The sequence below is a fragment of the Topomyia yanbarensis genome, chromosome 1, assembly GCF_030247195.1.
Source record: "Topomyia yanbarensis strain Yona2022 chromosome 1, ASM3024719v1, whole genome shotgun sequence".
Lineage (NCBI taxonomy): Eukaryota > Metazoa > Arthropoda > Insecta > Diptera > Culicidae > Topomyia > Topomyia yanbarensis.
The window spans coordinates 184,216,982-184,236,696 of NC_080670.1; the positions used below are offsets into that span (position 1 = coordinate 184,216,982).

Below are 19,715 nucleotides of genomic sequence, written 5' to 3' on the forward strand. Positions count from 1 at the left end.
ACACATAAAGCACGTATAACATCCCGAACACATCAGGTGTGAAAGTTATCATCTACGAGCCAGATATGAACCACCGAGCAACGCGTTATAACAAGCAACCATTTTTTTTTCTAACCTCAAGCGGATTCGGTCAAGTCGTTCCTTCGAAACGAAACGGTCCCCGGATAAAGAGAATTTGAAAAATTAACATTGAAAGCATGCCGCTGGCCGGCGGTCCTGCCGGACGGATTGCACGGGCGGACTCCTGCCTGCTTCGAATGAAATCTCCTCCAATTAATTTTAAATTACTCTGTTCACTTTTCCGGTTCAGTCTCTCGCTGCACCACCATCACCACCACCACAACCACCAACACCATCATCGTCATCATCATCTAGCTATAGATTGCGAGCGCTGCAGCACTGCTGCTCGTGACAAGTGAGAAAATTGTTCCGTCCGAGTGCGCTTTTGTTTTGTCACAGTTTTTTTTTCTGCTGCTGCGTGTCACCGCACCATCCAGTTTACTGGTTAGTCTTTTTCCCGGAAACCACCGCACCCGGAAGCTTTGATGTTTCAACCTGCATACAGTGACGGGCGTAAGTTAAGCTGCTTAGACGATTATTTTTGTGGATTTTAACTATATATGTACCCGGCGATTCATAAACATCGAAGTTGTTGACAATTTATTTTTAATATAATGAAAGTATTCTATAGAAAATTCTGTAGAATTGAAAAATTCACAACCTATTTCAAACAGAGCCATCAATATGAAGAACCTATAAGATGTAATCGATTGCGTTGTATATAAAAAAAATAAAGTCACGTTAATAAAAATAAAAAAAATGCGTTGTATGCAGCTCTCCTGAGTTCGATTCCCAATCACGCACATTTACAGATGGTTACAGATTTTTCTAACCAAAAAAGGCTCTCTATAATCAAATTACAAAAAAGAATATTGGGAACCTATATATGGGTAATATGTTACGTTAAATTTACAACTAAACTTTTTATTCCTTCCAAATGTTTTTCTTGCATGGCTACCATAATTGACACATATTATTTGTTTTGGCTAAATATGTTTGGACCATTTTTTGCTTATTTTTTACTTTAAGATTTAAGAATCATGTTAAAAAGACGATAAATACATTGAAGTGGATCTCAAACTGCTTTGAGATATATTACAATTCTCGACTAACATATGATTACGGCCTAAAAGCCAACTGTCAAAATATACTTTGAATGGAAATTCCGGACAAACCGTTACACGCCAATCGCAGATGTTGGTAGTAAATGAAAGAGAAAAGTTTTCTCTTTCATAAACTGTTGTGAACTGTGTTGGACTAGTAATGGTTTGTCTGGAATTTCCATTCAAAGTGGATTTTGACAGTTGGCTTTTAGGCCGTAATCATATGTTTGTCGAAAATTATAATATTAAAGCAAGGCAATTTTACACAAAACGACCAGTAACAGGCTAGTTGTAATTGAATTATCTCGTAAACTACTTCGAGACCCATTCTGAAATTTTTACACAAACTTTTCAATATTATTATTAATGTTCTCAAAAATTAAAAAAAAACGGAAAAGAAAAAATTTTGGTTTGTAACGTAAGTGCCAATACCTTTTTTAACACTTTTTTGGTGGTATCCAATAGGAAAACAAACCGAAATGATAAGTTAAGCGAAAGCAATTATGTAAAAAAAAAATCTCCCCAGAGGCAAGATACGAACCTGCAACCCTTGGGACTCCGGCCCAATTAAATAGATCAAATGTGTTGGGTGGTAGCTGCGGTTTTGTGTGGCTACAATTACTGTCGCCAATGCAATCATGTGTTCTTCCTAGGAGGTCATCATAGCCCATGAATAGCACGAGGGTTTGTGCATTGGGCGGGAGTCCCAAGAGTTCGAATCCTGCCTCTTGGGTGATTTTTTTCTCCACGCGATTTCTTTCATTTGACTCATTATTTCGATCTGTTTTCCCTGTTGGAATCAACGGAAAGTCTTATTAGAATTATTTGTGAAACAATAACTTCAGTAAAATGCCGGTATCATCTTGTGTCTCCCAATATCGTCAGATATACTGTTTGAAGCGTAAGGATCAACATTGCCGAAGACAGAAAAGACAAAAAACAGACATATAAGCTAGAACAAGCTTTCCCAAAAAAACCTGTGTATACATTCAAATAAAAATACGTTGAAACCCAGTCAAAAACTACAAGGGGCAGCCCTGTGGGGTTGCACGAACTATAGGTGTAGGACTATACTACTTAATGTAAAATCTTTATTTTCTTAGTACATTTTTTTTTATCCCTTTATGGGCAACTAGGGCCGAGAGTGGTGGCTAGCGGGTTTCATACATCCTTGACCTGACAAACAAAGCTATGATGCCTTGAACACAGGCAACACAGATTCAAGGCCATCATTGAAATGATAAGTTCTGCGTTTGAGATTCAACTTCGCCCGGTTGCCAGACGAATACCTGTAATTATTACTTGTTGCTTTGTATATATGAATATAATGTTCAATCCTGGGTGGTGTATGCGTGGAAGGTGTGGTTTTTAGCGTTTGAGTCCAGGTGTGCATATCTGTCTGGGTTAGCGTGGGCGTTTACTAATTGTGTAATAGTGTGATCGCTAAAGGCTCGAGCATTTGAATGCTAGCGTGTCTCTAACTTTGCGTGCATAAATCCGATTTTAGATTCGTGTGGCCATTCGCACATTCACGTGTATTCTCGAACGATCGCGCGCGGACATTTTCAGTGTATGGTAGAGGAACGTGTTGTTTGGTGAATATGAGCATCATTCCCGATCGGTCCAACTGAAGGAATGAGTCTAGGCTGATCGAGAGTAGAGAATTCCGAACGTAGCCGGTCTATGATCGCGCGAGTGGTGGGTTAATGCTTGAGACCGCGGTTGTAAAGTTATAGGTGCTGAAAAGTTCACTTAAGTAAGGGGGTGTTGGCGAAATTGCGAGCGTAGGTGAGTGTGGATGATTGAAATTGTAATGTAAATTCGCGTTTTTGACCAGGTTTGTGTTATCGCGAAAGTTAAGGGCGTTTGTACGCTTTGGATGTGAGTGTATATGGGAGAATATGCTATTGATTGTGTTAGTGAGTATGAGAATGAACCTAACTTAAGATATAGTAATAAAAAGAAAAATAACATGCCGAATGTTTCTTTTTTTTAGGTCACTAACCGTGCATTGAAGAATGCCCAAAAACTCTGAACTAGGCCCCGTCGAGTCCAGTCTGTCCGTCTCGTCCTGTCGTGTCTGGGGTTTCCAGGTTACATGCATTCACCAGATGAGACTAGTTTATGTCAGCTTACTTGTGCACGGGTTTCGTTGAATCGAGGCGATCATCGAAATGATAGATCCAACGAGTGAATGCACTTGGCCCAGTCACCTGTCAAGCATTTGTATATTTGTGTGTGTTGAGATATGTGTGGAGCCTGTAAATAATATTTTAATACGAATAATATTTTATACTTTAAAATAAAAAATGTGTAATATACTACTTGCAGTTTGTTGATCGTTCCTACTTATCTGATTCCATCGAGTATGAGAATACATCTCCATTGTTCTAAAACCTGGCGCCGTCCTATGGCAGAGAAGAATCATTGTTGGCAGCAATGTTGCTCTTCTTGGATGTATGAGCTCGAAAAGGTCATCACAAGAATATAACGCATGAGACCGAAAATAAATTAAAAAAATAAAGAGAAGAGTTAGTATTGTTATTGAGTATTAATAATATGCCTATTTTTTTCGAGAGTTGTCCTACTGGAACTGTAGAGCTAATTGATTCAATTAAGGCATGGACCTAGACTTCTGGAATCGAGGATAGAGACTTCCGGGCGCGAACGATTCATGAATGCGCGAGTGCGGGGGACTGTAGGTTCACGCTTGATACTGCGTTTGAGTGATTACAAGTGCTGAGACGTTCATATTATCACCGGGATGTTATAATGTCTGGAAGAGCGCGAGTATAGGTTACGTGGATGATCGCGAAGGGCTCAAGCATTTTTATATTTGTTTGTCGCGTGTATGTGACTTTGTGTGTATACATTCGATTTTTATGTAGTTTAGTGGATATGAGCATTATATTTTTGATTGGTCCACCTGAAGGCATTGGACTTATACTACTAGGGCCGAGAATCGGTGATTCCGGACGAAACCGATTCATGATCGTGCGAACACGGGCATTTGGAGGTTCACTCTCGAGACCGGGATTGTTAATTTATAAGTGCTAAACCATTCACTTAGTCACCAGGGTGTTATACTTTTTACGAGATCGTGGGCGTGGTCGTGCGTGGATGATCGCGAAGGACTCGAGCGTTTGTATGTGGACGTTTTTGTCGCGTGTGCTAGTATGTAACTTCGCGTGGACACATTATTTTTATAAGCGTGTGGCCATTCGCATGTTCGCGTATTCTTCGACGATCGCACGTGGACGTCTTGTCTAGTTTTTATTTCTATTGGTTCAACTAAAGGCATGAATTTGGGCTGCTATGATCAAGGGCGGAGACCTCCGGACGTGACCGATTCATGATTGCGCGAACTTAGGTTCTTAGGCTCCAACGTTCAATTAATCAATTAATGAATATTGGCGAGATCGTGGGCGTTCGTATTTGTGACCAGGTTTGTGTTATCGCGTATGCCACGTTTGTACGTTTGGAATGAGGTGCCTGCAGAGAGAATTGGGCCCTAAACCCACATTGTATATTATTTGACCATGGCAGTGGATAATAAAGGTCGCCAAGTTAATTACTAAAATTGATCACAATGTAGCTTAACTAAAAAGAAAATAATCGTATCCCAAGTTTATGTGATATAATCACTGTAATACTGCTTTGGTGGAAAAGCCCCCGGACCACATCAAGATACAGTATCATGCCGAGGGATCTTTATTTTCTTAGTACATTTAAAGTAATTATAAATCAAATATATTTCTTATGTATAGTTTAAGCACAACCAATCAACATCGAATGTTGCATATTGAACCAAGAAGACAGAAAGTGCATTCCCATATCGTAAACAAAGACGTAGTCCTACGTCAAAAGAGCAGGTTGCTGGCTAACGGGAGGCTATTTTACAACTCGGAGGCGCTGATTGCCCTTCAATTTGCCAGCAAATTACTGGCAATTATAGGGCTATTTCAAATGCAACATTTAGGCGATTTGCCGCCGTCATTTTTTAGCCGCTCTACCCGCCCTTAAATCGCCCCTAAATCACCCAGGGAACGCGCCATTTAATCGCCCTTAGTTGCCTAATATGAAAACTACACATAATACTTATTTTCGGATTCATTATCTACTCACATAAACTTATCACACACACCAAAACTTACTACAATCTGACTTTTATTAAGAGTTTAGGTCAGAGATCTTGTTCCACTATACTTACACACGATTCCACAATTTCCCACATTCGTCGGCTAAATGAAGTGCACTAGACAAACAAAATACAAGCGAGAACACGCCAATTGTTTATAAAAACAATTTGAAGCTTAAGCCAAACATGAACCATGTTTGAAAAACGCAAAAAAACAACCAAGTCCATTACAGCCCCCAGAAAATTTGTCTAAGTGTTGAAATTGCCTTTAAATCGCATTCGCAAATTGCATTTGTTCCTAGGGGCAATTAGGACAGGCGAATTAATTCAAACGTCAAACTGTTTAAATCGCCTGATGACCATGTTCGTCAGCATTTTTTTGACATTAAAAATGTCTTACTCCACTATCTGGGGCTAGGTGTCATTCTAAAATCTAAACTATCTCCCATGTAACGAAACTATGTAAGGTTTGCACGCTTATAATTCCGATATTACTAGATGGATTTTAATCATTCATACACCAACCGATTCAGAAACACCTAACTTAAATATTGGTAATAATTTAATATCTGCCCAATAAAAGTAGACTTTTGGAAATTGGTAAAATTAAAAAGTTCACAAAAAACGGGAAAAATACCATTCGTGAGGCAGATTTCTCAGACACAGCCGTCAAAAGAGGGCAGCTTAGTTGCTCAATGAAACACGAAAAGTCATAAATAGAAGCAACGCATGTCCGTTTAAATCAGTTGTTGCTCTTATCCCACACGAGCAACGTCGTCTCCGGGCGATGCAATAAGCGCTATCGATTTTCGGTAACGTTGGCATTTGCACACACTCGCACCTAAGTGACTAAACCATATACGGTTAGTTTATAAATAGAGGTGACACGTACCCGTTTGAATCAGTTTTTGTTCTTATGTCGAACGGGTAAGATCATGGCTGCAGCGTCTTTGCACTACAATAAGCGGTAGACGCTATGCAGTTTCGGCAGCGGTGGCCGTGTGCGGATTTGTCGGGTACCAGCATGGTGTCACAGAATGATTTGCAAAGTGGGTGGGCGGGGTGGTTTGGATTTAATTCAATACGGTGTGTGCTGCTTAAGAGTGTTGCGTTTGAAAAAATATTTATTTTTATGCATGCGTGTGCGTTGTAACTTGTTAATCCATGTTTACGGCGCTTTGTAGCTGCGTAGGGTAAAGGGCCAATTGGTTTTCATGTTTCATATTTCGGTTATATGTTTTTTATCAGTAAGGCATCTGACAACGTGCTTCTGTAGTTATTGCACTGCTCAGCAGCGTAGTATTTTATATAGGAGAGTACACTCAGGTTTTTAACGCGGATTTTGAAATTTACGCGGTTTTCATTAACGCGTTTTTTTGACATTGAAAATGTCTTACTGCACTATCTGGGGCAGGGTGTCATTCTAAAATCTAAAATCAAACGATGTCACGTTTTTGCGTCACTATTTTGAACGCTAATAACTTTCTTATTTATGAACGGATTTCCGTCTGGTTATCACTAAACAATTCAGAATTAACTGAAATTATGTTTTATTGCTATAGTGTTTTTGTATTTCAATAGTACACTATTGAAAAACAAGCAAAAATGAACAGATCTCGAAAACGTGAAAACTCTCATACATCAGTCAATCTATCCCCGGCAGCGCCGTCGAAAGGGAGCAGCTTAGTGATTGAAACGAACACGAAAAGTTATAAATAAATGTGCCGTGTGCCTGTTTGAATCAGTTGTTGCTCTTTTGCCAGCCAAATAACATCGTATCTATAGCGTCTCGTACGACAGATTTGAGCACCTAGCACACTACGCTTCTATGAATGACGTCATCCTCGACTATTTAAAGAATATCATTTCTCGAGCGACTTCATTCTCCCGTCGATCGTCGGGCCGTAAAGAACAGCAGTAGCAATCATGCATGTTGACAATGCACTGCGTAGAGTGCTGCATTTGATCACTGCTACCGCTGGGGGTGATCCGATGTAAATAGCGCGCGGCTGGAAGAGTTGCCCAACCTCAGTTGAAGCCGACTAATTGTTCCATTCTGCATGTTATTGGTAAATTAAAAACCCTTTTAAGGGCTATAACAAACAATGAAGAACAAATTTGAATATTTCCAATCATTGACAGCGATAATTGAATTGCGCAGTTTATATTCGTTATTTGTTGCTTGCACACGCGCAAGCAATCTGAAATTTGCAACAATCTGTTATTTGTTTAAATTTATCCTTCCGAAACAATACAAAAATGGGCAGCTACTTAAAGTACATTTCGAGGCTGAAATTGGTGAAAACCTGCGATTTATTAAAAAATAATCTTTCGGAAACATAATCCAAAATTCTGCAATGTTTCAGAAAATTGGAGAATGTAGCAACACTGCCAACTAGCGAAAGCCGTACCAAAAAGAATCCGCAAATTTTTGTTCGTTATTCTGCATGAAGGCAGTCCTTCCATCAACAATGCGAAAGTGATAAAAGCCGATGTCACGTTTCAAACTATCAGTATTTCAAATTATCTGTTGAAGGGGAAGGTTGTTTGTTTCTTTCCAATTTTAATTATTTATCCGATGTAAGTAGCGCGTGGCTGGAAGAGACGGCAAACCGTTATTGCGGCTGACTGTTGGTTCCATTTCGCATGTTATTTTTGTAAATTAAAAGCCCTTTTCAGGGCTATAACCAACAATGAAGAACAAGTTTGAAAAATTCTTGACGATGACAACGATAACCTAATTCCGCCGTTTATATTCGTTACTTGTTGCTTGCGCGTACATTTACAATTTGAAATTTACAACAATCTGTGATTTGTTTAAAATTATCCTTCCGAAACAATACAAAAATGTACAGTTATTTAAAAGTATATTGTCATGCTGAAATTGGCGAAAATCAAGCCAAATCCAAAAGTCTACAATATTATAGAAATCGGAGGATGTGAAAAATCCGCAAATATTTTTTCGTTATTCTCGTGAAGGTAGTCCTTCCATCATCAGTGCGAAAGAGATAAAAGCCGATGTCACGTTCCAAGCTATCAGTATTTCATATTAGATTCTGAAGGGAAGGGTTGTTTCTTGTTATTTCGAAATATTTATCTGATGTAAGTAGCGTGAGAAGGCAGACCTTGTTTTGCAGCTGACTAATTGTTCCATTCTGCATGTGATTTTTGTTAAACCAAAAGCCCTTAGTTAGTTTAGTACTTTTCATTCCATAGCACGCGTGTTTGTGGATTCCACAAATAGTCCTTTTCAGGATTCCACCAATGGACTCCAAATATGGAACATTTCAGAGTTAATGTTAATTATACTACCGAATATATAAAGATACATATGTTAAACTTTCTTTGTTTACGAATAGTTTGAGTTATGACCAGTTAATTTTCTATCATGCTTGCAAACATTTAATTTGATAGCAGGTATTTAAAGATAGATGTAAGGTTTTGTTTGTGAGCATCATTAATTGATGTTCCCATTTCATGGATTTGAATAAAACTTTTTTTAAACTTGAATTTATCACACTATAGGTTATCGATTTTAATTTAAAAATTCAACAATTATCTCTAGTGAAGAATAGCATGCCTGTGTGTAGTTCTAAAACAGTCTATGGCATTAAGGGGTTTTAATTTGGCCACGGATAATATTGATTGCTTATAAAACTGGCTACATTTTTAATGTTATCGTGGTCGTGTCTTGTACACAACCCTTAATTTTTTTTTTTTTGACCGGGAAATACCCATCGCGTAGAAGTTCGCATGCGTGAATCACCTTTGTATCCAAGTTTGCACGCAAAGTTCGTATAGCGCAGCAATTGCGCTATACGAACTTTGCATGCAAACTTGGATACAATGGTGATTCACGATCGTTGCGCCGTCTAGTGGCAAGTTGCTACTTGCTGGGAACATTTCAAAACGGCAGTTTTATTTCTTACACACATTGGAAACTTGACTTGTACGTCAGTTCTCAGTGTTTCTACTACCTAGTTGCTTCACTTATGCCCGACACTGTATGTACGTGTGACATCTGAAGGGGTCGCTATTGGCGTCACTGTAGGTGCATGTGGTGTGGGCATGTTTCAAAATCACCATCGTAACTGCGGATGAAAAGCAGTGAGATTGAACTTCAAAATGTAGATATACGTAGTTTATGCTTGAATGATAGCTTACAGAGCGGTGTTTAGACGATTAAAGGCCTTGGTTGCATTGATTTATGGCTTTTGAGGCACCAAAAATTTGTATATTTCTCTACTCTACACACACTCATACTTTATCTTTACCTTTGACATTAATGCAGTTTAACTAAAACTGAAAAGAACTGGAGAAAGATTGAATTGAGCTCAACGATATTTTTGTAGGAATTACCTCATGGTGTCATTTCTGTCGGTCTGTGTCTACACTCCAAAGTTACGTTGATTTCAGGTTCTAAACCATCTGTCTTTGGATTCCGTTCGAGGCACCTTAGTTTGAGAAAAGTTTTGTGCATCCAGCAATACCTAAGCTCTACCCGATGCAAAACTAAAATCATGCTTGTAACAGGATGCAGCTCAATTTACATACATGACCTGTTATTGATGGAACTGCGAGAGCCAAATTCGAACCAAAACCAGATGAGCAAAACGGCCGCATTCTGGATGCACATTTATTCCACTGCACTCTGTACTGTACCTATACGATTTTCCCATTGCAAAATTGTGTGCACCGGAGCGTTAACAGCAGGAGCACGAACTTCCACCCTAATCGGTGAAATATTGGGGCAATTGAGAATTGTTGCGAGAATTGATTGCCCTTTACAATCGTTTATCCTGAACGTCGCCGTTCGGGTGTTATTTTGTTCCAATTACGTAAGCGATTAATGAGCTTACGTTACAAAGAGAATTCCGGTAATAATAAAAGTTATTTTTGCGTATCCATTATCACAAATGGAACGAAATGCCACGTGTCCCACGCTATAATGTTTGTGATTTTCTATCAGTTCAGATTTATAACAGGACGGTTCGTTGAATTTGCTATCACTGGACTGGACTACCCCTTGTGTTTCTGAGATCGATGAAAACATAAACTGCAACGTTTGCAATCACCACATCGATGAAGATAACAAGTACACGTAGAAATCACGAAACGTACTGATTTTATCGCATTAGTACCGATTTGCAGATTCACTGGCATTGGCTGTAGGCTGTCAGATCATTGAATTAAACCACATGATTTTGCTACGATTGAACATGCTATCGTTGTTTATCGACTTTTCGCACTGATTTTAGATTCAATTTCCATTGCTAGGTAACTGATATCAATAGAGGTCTTCTTCACATGAATATGCACTTGTAGAACTTTGTACGACGTATGGTTTTGTTGAACTAAGTTGTTATTTCTTCTATGTGAAAAGTGAATAATGATTTTTGTTGAAAAATAAACTTTTCCAAATCAGTCTGGTTTCGTATGAATATGCATATTCCCATCTTGCTCAGTTCAGAAGCAAAAAAATCACTCCGTTGCTATAGCAAGAAGTGCAATCAAAGCTACCCGTGCACCACTACATTTGCAAAAGCTGGATTTCATTTTTTTACCAAGTGTATGAAACGTGAACAATCAACAAGTTTATTCCCAAGTGCAGTCAAATTGTTCAAGTCAACCTTTTCGAAATTTTCTGTAAGACCATCATTTGTAAGGTTAAGCAATTAGGTTATGAAGCCATATGCTGTTTCTGATTTTTCCCGATGTAGCTGACGTTAAAGATACGTAATCGAACTTTTTGTTCGCTTTTTTGTGCGGAAAATAACACTAAGGCAAAGCACATAGCGAAATTCATAAGATTCATCTTATGATGACTTTAAAAGTAGAAAAACTGTTTCATAAGATTAATATGAAAAATATACGACTTGTAAGATTATTATTGCATATGCCAGTCGTTCGAATTTCATACGAGCGTCTTATGATTCTCATAAACATAAGAGAAATGTATATTATTGTCTTATGATAATTCAAAGATGCCTTATGGAACATGAAATCATAGCAAACCGATTTGACCAAATAAATGCCGTTTCATAAGATAATCTCATGATACATACGTGCTACTTGTGGCTAAAAATTATACGATATTCCTATGAAATTCGCTGTATTTTTGCCTGAGTTAACAAATACAAATTATTTATTAAAATTAAGTTATCACGATCACACCTTCCATTACCTACCTCGATCCCTATCCTTTTGCTAGGATAACTGTCGAAATGATAACCCACGTGGCTGAATTCACTGTCAAGTAAAATCGATAGTGCCAAACGAGGTTTACATTTTTTTATAAAATTAATTAAAAATATTTCTGAAGTTTTAAAGATATATTTAAGTTATTAATTATTATTTTTTTATTTATTTACAAAGGTTTTAACTGCAAGGATCATTCGCCTTTTTATTAGAAAATGTACATTTCAAATTATAACAGTTCAAAAAAAAAATTGCGGAAAAATTATTGCGATCTTCTATCTTGGGCGCACTGCGTGCTGTTGCAGGTGGATCTTCCTAGATGGGGAAGTGTTATTGACGGTATTCCCTTTACCGTTTGCTGCTTGTTGGTTGTTCTGTCTGCCCTCTCCCTCGCTCTCGTGTACGTCCATATCGCTGGAATAGTTGTTGTTTTCGTTTTCACTGATGGTTGTTATTTGATGCTTCTTGGATTTCTGTGTGACCTTGGTGTATCCGTCGTCGTTTTTGGTTATTCCTTCGCCGGATATACTGGATTTTTTTTGTTAGGGGAAACTTTACCACTGCTATTACTATTCAGGTTATCTTTTGTGAGAACTGAATACACTGAATGTTGGCTTAGATTTATCGATGATTATCCTTTGACCGGCTGTCTGTGTTTTATTTATTATCCTTAGCAGCTTTTGCGCATGGTTTACCACAGTGCGCCGTCTGATTGCAGAACAGGCACGTGGGCGTCTGCCCAGCATATGTACATAGGGTTTTTTGAATGTAGGTGATCCCTTGAGCAGATTTGCATTCGAAGGTCTAATAAGAAGGGATAGGTTGGTGCAGCTGCATTCTAACCACACGAACCCCGTTGAAAATGCCGGGGAAAAAGTTTCTCCAAGTGTCATTCGTGACGGATTCCACTTCTCCGTATTTGGACATGAATTTTTAATATACTAAGCATGCTGTCAAAATTCACTTTGAGAGGAAATTCTGGACAAACCATTAATGGCCGATTATTATTCACAACAACAAACGAAAGAGAAAACTTTTCTCTTTCATAAAATGTCCATTCTCAGCGAGTTACGGTTTGTCCGGAATTTTCTCTCAAAGGGAATTTTGACAGCATGCTTATTGGCCCTTTTCAAAAAACACGCGAGAACTGTTCCACCCCTGTCAAAAAAAATGCGGACGAACATGGTCAGGCGATTTAAAAAGTTTGACGTTTGACTAAACTCGCCTGTGCTAATTGCCCCTAGGAACAAATGCAATTTGCGAATGCGATTTAAAGGCAATTTTAATACTTAGACAAATTTTCTGGCGGCTGAAATGGACTTGGTTGTTATTTGCGTTTTTCAAACATGGCGGTTCATGTTTGGCTTAAGTTTAAAATTGTTTTTTTTAACAATTGGCGTGTTCCCGCTTGTATTTTTTTTGTTTAGTTCACTTAATTTAGCCAACGAATGTGGAAAATTGTGGAATCGTGTGTAAATATAGTGGAACAAGATCTCTGAGTCTAAATGAAAGTCAGATTGTGGTAAATTTTGGTGTGCAATACGAATTTCACCATCGATTCTTCCTCTAGTCTGGTGGTGATTACCTAGTGTACCGATAAATTTATGTGAGTAGATAGTGAATCCGAAAATAATTATTATTTTTAATTTTCATATCAGGCAATTAAGGGCGATTAAATGGCGCGTTCCCTGGGCGATTTAGGGGCGATTTAAGGGCGGGTAGAGCGGCAAAAAATGACGGCGGCAAATCTCCCAAATTGTGCATATAAAATAGCCCCCTAATTGCCAGCAAATTGCTGGCAAATTGTAGGGCAATTAGCGCATCCGAGTTGGCAAATAGCCCCCGCTAGCCAGCAACTTGCCCTTTTTGACTGGGACCTTTATCAACTGTTTCACCTCACGCACTGTAGGTCTTCTTCGAGTTTGCGTGAAATCGATCACGACAGTATTTTCCTCTAGTGGGCACACTTTGTGTTTTTGTTCGGCCACTCAGCAAATTTCCATATAAACGGGTACCACCAAGCAGAGTTAAAAATATTCAAATTCATTGAATGAAAATTGATCATATTCAGCCGCATTCATTTTCAATATTCAGTAACGCAGTTGAAAACGTCAAACGAACAAACCGCCCATTCATCCATGCAGATTTTCATTCGGCTCTGGCACAATGTAAGCGATGATGATTGTTGTTTCATATGCTTTATCGGCATTTGAAAACATTTTCCTAGATAAGTAGTGAAATTATTATATTGTACGATATTCAACTGAATGAATAAGATGGATAGTTGAATGAATATTTTTTCTATTCACCGCGAGTCGCAACAGGTTCATTTTCAGCCGTCATAAAAGAGCTTCGATTATTGTTAACTCTGCCACCAAGATATTAAAACAATGCAAAACCTAATAAAATGGGTGTAGAATTACTTGGATTTGCCAATCTAGATCAATTATGACTAACCAAAGTCGCTTTGTCCACATTGGCCACCTACAACGGTTCTTGATTCCATATAAGCAGGAACTGAAAAATGCTCGAAGGGGGGATAGTAAAGGAAAATTTCAAAATCGAGTTTGCATTTTTGATGCCCAACGTCTTTAAAATGCATGAAACGTCGAGGTTTGATGTAATCTCGAAAAAAAAATCGACGAGAGCATTTCAAATGGGCCGATAAACGAAACATAAACAATTCCGGTTAATACTTACTTCAAATGGACACTAACAAAGCTTTATACATACCTTGAATAAGCCGATTCTGAAGCCTGGCTGTTGGCGAAATAATGGATTATCGAAAAGGCACATAAGCAAAATAACTTGTTTTGCTTATGTTCCCTTTCAATTCCCCTCAAAAATAAACGGTTCATATACACCAAACAACAAAACGGAAAAAATTGTTTATGGGCCCTTTTCTTAATGAAAAAGACTATACTTGAAAAGGGAACAAAAACATCGCAACACCAAGAAAGGGATCAAAATAAACGTCACATAATCATTTGCTGTAAACGAAAGGGCTCACCCGCACGCACTATAAGCTAACATCTCTCCGAAAAGGGATTATGGGAGAGGGCAGAAAACCAGTGCGATGTTTCAAAAGGGACCAAAACATTTATCTACAAAAATCGTTCAAAATTTTTTTTAATAAATCTGGAATATTATTCGGAAAAAATGGTTAATTTAACACGGCATTGAGTTGTTTGGTCTCTAAATCAAGCTCCTGTTCATAAATGGGAATATAAAGTACGGGGTAATTTTTCAGACGCCATTTTCTCAACATGAGCGTATTGTATATAATGCCTTATGAAATGTTGACGTCGAAATGACAAAAATGACTTTTGGACACATTTTTACCTGTCTCATATAAAGAGGTTATGCAATCACTCTGAACATCGTCACCTAATCCCGGCCAATTGTTTTGACTAATATAGGTTTTCCGTATTTAAACGGGGGTGTATCTAGGGGTATGCGGTGAGGGGTTCATTCCAAATGTACAAACGATCATGGCCTTCGCGATAACACAAGCCTTACCACAAACGCGAACATGCAATTGCAATCATCCACACATACTTACGCCCGCGATCTCGCAAACATTAAAACGCCCCGGTAATTAAGTGAAAATTGTACTGCACTTAAAAGCATAAGAGTTCCATGTGGATTTTTGTCGAAAATAAGTTATCTGTCTGATTGTATTCTGTATCACTACTGAATTTCAATGCACAAATAAGATTACCAGATTTGTTTAGAGAATATCGAAGAAAAATACCAAAACATGGTTGCCCCATCCATAAGACTCAATGAAAATGTTTTCATTGAGTTTCTCGGCTTGCTGTTTTTCTTTTGCTTGAATGGGCAGTGTAGCACCTATAAAATCTACAAACGCGGTCTCAAGCATTAACGCACCGCTCGCGCGATCATGAATCGGTCACGTCGTAAAGTCTCTACGCTCGGTCTTGCAGCTTAGACTCATGCCTTCAGTTGGACCAATCAAAAAATGACGCTCATATTCACGGGAATTCTAGTGTTAACATGTTTGTCGTGTGTGCTAGTGTGTTGTAACTTCGCGTGTATGAATTCGATTTTATAACCATGTGACCATGTGGTCACATGGTTATAAAATCGAATTCATACACGTGAAGATACATACACGCTAGCACACACGACAAACATGTTAACATACAAACGCTCCAGCCCTTCGCGATCATCCATGTACACCTACGCGTGCCAACCGCAAACATGATAACGCCTCGATGATAAGTGAACGTTTTAGCACTTATAAATTCACAAACGCCCGTGTACGCACGATCATCAATCGGTCACGTTCGGAAGTCCCTACTCGCGGCCCGAGCAGCCTAGGTCCAATATCTTCGGTTGGACGAATAAAAAAATAACACCCATATCGATTAGATAACACGTTCCATGGCGACATGATCGGGAACTCTAGTGATATGGAAGAACCGTACACCGAAAATCAAGTATTAGACTCACGGTCCGCGCGCGATCTTCCAAGAACACACGCGAATATGCGAATGGACATATGATTACAAAATCGAATTCATGCACGCGAAGTTATATACACGCTAGCCTACGCGATCAAACCCATCAACGTACAAACGCGATGATACACGCTATCGTAAAGTCTCTACGCCCGGACATATCTGCGCCGTATAATGAATATCATATTCAGAATGACGCCTCGCTGCAATTGGCCTTAAACAGTGTTTTGGTGGGTGACATTTATCGTCTCGCCCGCCATTGTAGTGAGTGATTCTGATGGGGAGCCCTGCGGAGACTCTAGCTCTATAGCTTTAATAGGACAACTTTCGAAAAAAAATGTCTCAAAACCCCAGTTTACCCCTTTTTCGAGAAACAGAAATATCTCCTTTCAAATACTATTGTTTTCGTTCAAAAAATGGTATAAACTGATTTGTTCCGAGTCCTACTTTGTCCGGAATGTTCTCTCAAAATGAATTTTGACAGCATGATCATTGGTCCTTCTCAAAAAACACGCGAGAATTGATAGATTAACGCATCAACTTCAACTCCAATAAATGGGAAAGTAACGCAAAATGTATCGCGATACCCGATGAATTATCGACGATGACGATGAGTACTACTATACAATTATCGTTAACGGTTTTTCCGATGACGATACACTATCGTTAAAGAGTCAGGGGGACGCTGTCTAGCAAGTATTTCGTACCCAACATCTGCTGGACCGGTCCTGTTTGTCACGGTTAAACAGCAATAAATAGTACCTTTTACAAATATGTCAACAACTAGTATACGAGACATGCAAAACCGCTTACCCTGTATTCTCTTTTTGGGGTGAAGTATCTAAAAACGTGATCCAAAGCGCTGGACCGAGGCGAGATGTTGAGTACGCACAAAATATATGTGATTTGACAACCATAGCGTACTCCTGTAACGAGTAACGCCGATAAAATATCGTGAAAAATGTATCGTATTATCAACCCTGATTTTGACACATCTCATAAATAAATTGTCACACGCCCTCTCGAAAAAACAAGGCATCGAAAAATGACACATCGAGAATTGTCAAACGACAAATGAAAACGAAAAGAAGAGAAACACTTCCGCATAAACTCTAAGAGCATAAACTCTACATTGACAAATGTCACATAGAGAAATGTCAAACAGCGAATGGTAGAGGAATACTTCCGCTGGAATCAGCAGTGACACAAGACTAGGAAAAGTTGCTCGTAACCATTGAATACTTTACGCTGATGTCACAAATGAACTTTGGTATTCATTTTTGACAGTTCGCTTGTACTGTTTACATGGACTTAGAAAAATTCTTTACGATTTGCTTCGAGCGAATCTAGTCGTCCTCAAATATTTCTATGTCCATGTAAACAGTACAAGCGAACTGTCAAGAAAAGTGAGGTTACCTGTGTCCGTAAAGAACCTAATTGTATGCGCCTGTACTAAGCCGTGCGGGTGTGTCTAGAGTCTCCCTCGCCAAACAAATTCTTGACACATGCGACAAAGCCGAGTGGTACGCAAGCTGCAAAGATTAATATAAAGAAAGGCAGAGATCGTTCCGTTCGGCCGACGAAAACCTGCGAGAGCAGCCTGTCAGAGAGGAGACTTCAGTACGAGCCACGCGCTAGGCAAACAGTGAGTCGAAAAAGAGGCTGAAAGAAAAGATTGATTTCCAAAGACCGACGACGGCGTAGTCCGTTGTTTCCGGCGTAAGGGAAGGCGCAGATCGAGCCGACGCATTCGTCGTGACCGCAACGAACAACGCATCTGTCGACCCTGAGATAAACGACGACAGCAGATCGACTCACGAACAGGCCAAGCGTCGATGTACAGAGCGCCGGCGGGAGACAAGGAAGTGGGAGCAATCCACTGCTTTGAGCGAGAAGAGATTGGCCGTCCGTGTCGAACGACTGTTTCTCAAGCCGACGAAGGCGAACTTGGACTCATTGTCACAATCCCACGATGTCCTGTGACGTCGAGTGCAGACATGTCGATGGTGAGTACGTTCCATTACTTGGGATGAAGGCGAGGAGAAAGCTGACAGAATGAGCGGAGATGAGGATCATATCGAAGTGGACAATAGTAGAGGAATAAAGTGATGGAGGAGTGATTAGAGGCAGAGTGTAGGAAAGAGCATGACTTGGGGCGTATAAAACCGTGTCACAATAAATTTATGTATGAGCAAATTCTGTGGTTCTTTATTGGTATGAGGAGATGTCATAAGTTTGTCTCGTTTACTCAGTTTTTGAGTTCTGGATGAAAATGTTGAGGACTCTATTTCTACATACATGTACTAATTCATGGGCGTTTAAAATTTTATTTACCTGAACCTGCCGACGTTAGGGCGTTGTTTAGACAAATATTCTGGCAACTTTTCTCCTCTCTAACGCAGTTTGGCATCTCGTGGCAATGGTAGAAGCTGCAAAAATCCGAAAGGAAGCTGGTTACTCGTAACTCAGTAGTTTTGAATAAACGTGAACGCAAAGAAATGCAAGCTAAAACCACTGAGAACTGACATACAAGTAAAGTTTTCAACTTGTGTAAGAAATAAAACTGTCGCTTTGAAATGGCAACAGTAAGTAGCAACTTGCCACTGGCTGGCGCTTCGATCGGCCAGCAATCGCTATACGGGACTTGTGCGCGAACTTGGATACAATGGTGACCCACACATGCGAACCTGTATGCGATGGTGATTTTCAACGTATTTTTATTTAAATGTTTACACAGGTTTTTCGGGAAAGTTTGTTCTAGCTTATATGTCTGTTCTCTGTGCTAAAACTAGAAAAAACTCTAGAAAGAGAACTGCGGAGAGAAAAACAGCATTTTTGGCAACGTATGCCCCGGCATTGTATGGCAACACGTCCAATGTTATTGAATACTTTACAGTGACGTCACAAATGAACTGAGTGTTCATTTTTGACAATTCGTTTGTACTGTTTACATGTACTTAGAAAATTTTTTTACAATTTGCTTCGAGCGAATCTAGTCATCCACAAAATTTTCTAAGTCAATGTAAACAGTACAATCGAACTGTCAAGAAAAGTGAGGTTAACTGTTTCAGTAAAGAACCTAATAATGATAGGCAATGTTCGATTGGATTCGTTTTTTGACAGCTAAACGCGAATCCAATCGATCCAAAATGGAGTCTTCGCAGTTCTCTTTCTAGAATTTTTTCTAGCTAAAATGCAAACTCAAAACGTCAATCCAAAACGCAAACTCAAAAGTTGAAGCAAAACGCCAATATGAAAATCAGTTTTTTTACGAAAATGAGAAAAGCGAATTTTAATCAAATAAAAAAGGCAAGCTTAGAACGCTCGCGTGAGACATAGGCCTGAAGCGCAAACTAGAATTAATTTTGTTTAAATATTTAGCAATTTGTGTTATTTTGGGTTTGGCTGATAAACATTGTATGATGTGTAAATTATTAGACTGATGGAGCAACTGTTCCAACGAATTTTAGTGTGATTTTGTGCGTCCTCCTTCCAGCTGACACATCAGTTAATCGATGCTATTAGTGCAAGTTCAGAGAATCCCCATGATTCTCGTGTTTTATGTGTATCAACTATAAATTTCATTTGAAGCACTGTGGGTGTTGAGGCGTCCATAGCTCTCCGAATTTCAACGAAGCGTTTGATGTTTGAACCACCACTTTTCCACAGTAAACCTAACTAGTCGACCGGAACAAAATTTTATTAGCTTCTGCTTTTCATCGCGTATTTTAA

General features: G+C 39.1%; 1 protein-coding gene across 1 annotated transcript in view; it reads left to right on the forward strand.

The window, feature by feature from the left end:
- Nucleotides 1–19,715, forward strand: part of LOC131683906 (uncharacterized) — a 155,321-nt gene that overhangs the window by 126,992 nt on the left and 8,614 nt on the right. The window lies entirely within an intron of this gene.